The sequence below is a fragment of the Rutidosis leptorrhynchoides genome, chromosome 7 (genome assembly GCF_046630445.1).
Source record: "Rutidosis leptorrhynchoides isolate AG116_Rl617_1_P2 chromosome 7, CSIRO_AGI_Rlap_v1, whole genome shotgun sequence".
Taxonomy (NCBI): domain Eukaryota; kingdom Viridiplantae; phylum Streptophyta; class Magnoliopsida; order Asterales; family Asteraceae; genus Rutidosis; species Rutidosis leptorrhynchoides.
The window spans coordinates 330,052,011-330,058,276 of NC_092339.1; positions in this window are offsets into that span (position 1 = coordinate 330,052,011).

The window sequence follows — 6,266 nt, forward strand, 5'->3', positions numbered from 1 at the left end:
TATTTGGAATTCTTTTGAGCCGTGCCTTATTTCTTCTTCTGGGTCGTAATTCAAATTGATTTCTATTGGGCTACCGTATTACAAATTTTGATTGGGCTGGGTAACCTCAGTTGGGCCGAGGTCCAACATAAACTTCTAATTGGGCCGAAGTAAGATGGGCCAGATTAATTGGGATGTTGAAGACTATCGCTGTTTAAAATATGTTAAATGAAATTTAATCGTGATATGAAATAGAAATGAAGAAATGGAGAAGTGGTTTAGTGTGTTGTTGGGTGAGCGAGAGGTCTTGGGTTCGAGTCCCGTCTAGAGCGTTTCTTTTTACTCGAAGCTTTTAAGGGTATACACAAGTTCTTTTATTTTTATTACTATTATTGTTAATTATTATGATTATTATTATTATTGTTATAATTATTATTATTAGTTGTTAATGTTATAATTATTATTATTATTATTATTATTATTATTATTATTATTATAATTATTATTATTATTATTATTATTATTATTATTATTTTTATTATTATTATTATTAGCATTATTATTATTAAGATCACCATTATTATAATTATCAATATTGTTGTTATTAGTATTAATTATGACATTACAATTAAATTTAAAATTTTAATATTATTATCATGAATATGTTTATTATTATTATTATTATTATTATTATTATTATTATTATTATTATTATTATTATTATTATTATTATTATTATTATTATTATGAAAGTAATATAAATTATTATCGTTTTTGTAAATATTAGTAGTAATACCTTTTTATAAATAATAAAAGTGTTAATATTGACATAAGTAATATTATTATCACGAGTATTATTATTATTATGTAAGTACTAAAAACAGTATCATGACTATCAGTAACTGTAAAATCAATATTGTTACAAGTATTATTATTAATATCACTATTATCATTACTACGATTCTTGTTATAATTATTATTATAAGTAATGATATTATTTATACTATCATTATAATCAATTACAACTTTTGATTACTATATTTTTATGTATATAAAAATATACTTATAAGTAATATTTCATATAAGTATGAATATGATATATTTTATATAAATATTCATATAAAACAAATTAGGAAATTTTTAATATATATATATATATATATATATATATATATATATATATATATATATATATATATATATATATATATATATATATATATGTGTGTGTGTGTGTGTGTGTGTGTACATATAACTATATAAATAATAATCATTTTTAAATATATCTACAAATTAAATAAATAATATATAAAATTATAATATATGAAATTGTTCGATTACGATTATATGTTTTAATAAATATACAATTAATATAGGTTCGTTAATCCAAGGCCAACCCTGCATTGTTCAATGTCGTCATATGTATTTTTACTACAAAATACAGTATGGTGAGTTCATTTGATTCCCTTTTACTCTTTACATTTTTGGGAGTGAGAATACATGCGCTATTTTTACAACTGCTTTATTAAATGCTTTTGAAATATATTTGGAACTACGAATACATGAAATGCTTTTATAAATGTTTGACGAGATAGACACAAGCAAAACATTCCTCGAATGAATTATGTGGACATGATAATTGCCACCGTTGAATTATGTGGACATGATAATTGCCACCGTTGAATTATGTGGACATGATAACTGCTACCGTTGAATTATGTGGACATGATAACTGCTACCGTTGAATTATGTGGATATGATAATTGCCACCGTTGAATTATGTGGACATGATAATTGTCACCGTTGAATTATGTGGACATGATAATTGCCACCATTGAATTATGTGGACATGATAATTACCACCAATTGATGTGAATGTTATGTATCGAGAGAATTATTTTTATACACATGTTATGTGTATTAGTTTTTGTGCACGAGATATGTGTACGGTTACTAAGATTTATGAAAAATGGATTTCGTACACGAGAAAGGTGTACTGTATTTAAAAGATATCGCATATACATTACAGGTGGGTGTAGGATTCGGGCCCGTTTGTACCATGCAGCATTTAAATCTTGTGGTCTATCAAAATGATGAATTTTATTGTTTATGATAAACTTATGAACTCACCAAACTTTTGTTTGACACTTTAAAGCAAGTTTATTCTCAAGTATGAAAGAAATCTTCCGCTGTGCATTTGCTCGTTTTACATACATTACTTGGAGTCGATCATCGCAGTGGGACCAGATGTTGGTGACTTCGTCCAGATGGATTAGGACGGGGTATGACATGTGGTGTCAGAGCGAGCGGTGGTCTTAGTGAACCAGGTCTTGCTTTAGTGTGTCTAACTGATAGTTGTTTAGATGCATTAGTGAGTCTGGACTTCGACCGTGTCTGCATGTCAAAAGTTTTGCTTATCATTTAGTGTCGAAATTATTGCTTATCATCCTTAAAAGTCTAGACACGTCTTACTGCCTCTATTGCATAGACTGTGTATAGATAAATTCATATCTTAGCGTATCTGTTATTGTTACCTTTGCCTGACAGCATCCGTAGATTTCCCCGTAACTTATGGGATTTTAGTATTATATATGCATATGTAAATTATGTATTGCAGGGTACTAATCTACATCCTATAATCTATTTCTTATCGAAAAATCCTTCATCTGATCGTACGAGATGAATCCCTCAACCAGTTCGAATTCCTCGAATTCCAACAGCTATTCCGATATGGAGTTTCACCTAAGCTCCGAAAGTAGTGTCACCAGAATAAATCAACCAATTCATCTGATGGGTTCGTAGCCTACTTAAACATTGGAGACAAAAATAAGGTGATCCTTTCCATCAACCAAATTAACCTCTTGGCGAAGAACCTTATGCATTTACCGGTGAACCAGTGCGAAATATCATTTTCACCCTCATTTCTCGAATATCTCATCATGATTACATAATATCTCAGATCCTAAACCTTATTCATTCGCTCGTTCCAACCGACAATCATCCCGGAATAATAGAAGAAGTCAACAAACTTCGCGCTAGAGAAATAAATTTGGAGAATATGGTGCAAAATTTACCAGCTTCAGCAACATCACCGGCACCAACAGTACTACCAACAACCCAAGTTTCAACATCACATGCCTCAACATCTCATTCTGTACCTCGAGAATAATCATCGTTCTACATGACGTTCCACATCATTTATCTTCGTTCGACATCATGGTTATGTAACCTCTAATGTTTTAGAGATTATGTACTCTAGTCTAAACGTAAACCAAATGAGTTTAATATCATATTAACCCATTAAATCCATGATTACATCTGAAGAAAATATATATGTATATATATTTTCATAAAGATTGTAATTACAAATTTGTTTCGTACAAACTGTTAATGGTGAAAATATTTTAACGGGTAGGTAATACAAGAGGAATATTTAGATTTCACCTTAATAAGTTACACTGTACATTCGTCGAAGCTGATTCAATAGTCATTTACTATCCTACTTACAACCACCGATATACGTATCCATTCACCGCAGAATAACCATTTTCATTTAATTTCATATTTGGATTTTGACCTATCAGAATCCAACAAGTGGAATAATGAAGAAAACATATGACAAAATAAAATTGGTTAGAAACAGACAAATTAACTATGAGAAATTTTGTTAAGAATCCACGCTAACTGTTCCTAGCTAACTGATTACATTTTATTTATCGTAATTTAATTATTGTAGTTTATATTCTCGCAATTTTATTTATCATCATTTAATTTCTGTTATTTATTTTACGCACTTTAAATATCGGGACACGTATACAAGGTTTTGACATATCATATCGACGCATCTATATATATTATTTGGAATAACCATAGGCACTCTATATGCAGTAATGCTGGAGCTAGCTATACAGGGTTGAGGTTGATTCTACAATAATATATATACTTTGAGTTGTGATCGAGTCTGACAAATGTACACGGGTCACGATACGTATTAATTAATTCGAATAATATAAATTAAACTATATATGAATTATTGGACTGTTAACTGTGGACTATCGACTGTGAACTAATAACATCGGACAATTAAAATGAATTAAAATATTGATTATAACATATGAAACTAAACATTTCTTCAAGTTTGCCACTTGATTTCATCTTAAACCTCATTTATATCTTGACGATTACAATCTGCATTCAAAGCTTTCATGATTCTTGAAAATACCTCAACCGAGAGGATGATCCAACCACACTTCATCTACGGAAGAAGAGATTGACGCATATAGTTATGCACCTGAAAACACTCGGAACTTGAGTAAACGTTTAACATGTATCTGTGCTAGCTCCTTTGGCATTGTTATTACCAAAAATAACTTTGCGATCCCTTTCAAAGTAGCAAATTTTGTCACAGCTCAAGCAAGTCAACTTCGATTTTCATTCGGATTAGCCTTATTATAATCTTGATATATATGCGTGCTCTTTTGTTGTTACCGGGGAACCTTTTATATCCCACCATATTATCAGTAGACGTACCAGCAACCTCGTTGCTCCTTGGCTTAAATATCTTATCATATACTCATCCGCATCCTGTAACAAGAATTTCCAATCCAACTACAGGAAATCAGCAATCAGTATTTTGAATCTCGTAGCATTTCTACATCAACAGTTATATGTATACATATAACATTTATCTCATAGAATTATGAACTTTCATTCTAAAATTCTGAAAAGCACTCTAGCTTACGAATCAGATCTCTGAGTTCTGAAAAATAAATCGAGCAAACCATGAAGGAGACCAAAGAACAATACAAGGACCAAACCCTGTATTTAAAGAATCCTGATGATTCTGTTTCTGATGAAATCTTTAGCGAATACCTTACTCCTTAACCGCTCTAAATCATCGTGAATGAGTTTCTTCATCACAATTTGGTTCTAACATTCCAAGATATTATCGTATCTTTCATTGTAAATATCCTCAATATTTCTGAAGATATCTTCATAAATATTCTCGTCCAATATTAATTATCTCTCCGCGCTATCTGTGTTATCTCATAAAAGGAAACTATTTTAGTTTCTATATTCTATAAATCTTTGAATTTAAATTATGAATGTTTTTGAAGTAGTGTTGGGAACTGATGCATGAGTTAGTATAATATAATGACACTTGATCAACGTGATTATATTACAGTAAGTCATGCTGAGTTTCTAATGGAATGTGATGATTCACAGACCATACCGTCATCCTGTGACATGTTACACGACTCTTACATTCTATCTAATCTCCAAACATATCAAGAACGTATCTTTCTTATAGTTCTATCATTTCTCGTGACTTCTACTAATTCGAAAAGTCAGATCGAGCTATTACAATTTCTTTCTTAGAACATTAGTTATGTTCATTCGAAACTTCATACCTACAAATTCTGGACCATTATTCGCTTGACTCAAAGTCGAGAAGAAAAAATAAAAGGGATGGAACTCCAAAATATAAAGGAAACGAAGAGAGTGGATTTATAGTGAAATATCCGACAGAGCAAACAAAACAGATTATCGCATTTAATCAAAAAGGATTCTAATTTCCTTAATTACCAAAGAATCAAATCTTATATAGATTTTGATGATTTTCTCTAAATCCCTTGAATTCCGAAAATCAACCCTGACTACGTCAACAGTTAAGATGAATCTGTATTTCTTCATTTCACTCTTTTGTGACAGCTTCACTTGTACGCTTCACATAAACAAATCGTTTTATTTATATTAATCAAAAATGATATAACTCTATTTATCAACTCATATTCGTCATGAAAACATTTTTATTGTTAGCCATGATGACCTCGATCAAATTTCGGGACGAAATTTCTTTAACGGGTAGGTACTTTGACGACCCGGAAAATTTTGACTAACTTTAAATCAAACTCTCAATACGATTTTATATTTTTGACACAATAAGCAATGTCTGTTAGGTTGAGTCTCAAAAAGTTTGAACTGTTTCATATATTCAATTGACCTTCGACTGCTCTCGACGATTCACGAACAATTAATTGTAAATAGGTATGTGTGTATGTATATATAAATAATAATTCGAAATATAATTTGAAGTATTATAGGTAGTTGATATTAAAATTAATTATGTAAAGTAAAAAAAAGATATCATAATAATAATTATTTAAAATATATCTATATATATATAAAAAAGTATATTAAAAATAAATATTAAATGATTGTAATACTCATTTGCTATCCCGATTGATATTAAGTAAGTTAAATTCAAACTTATATGATTTTTAAAA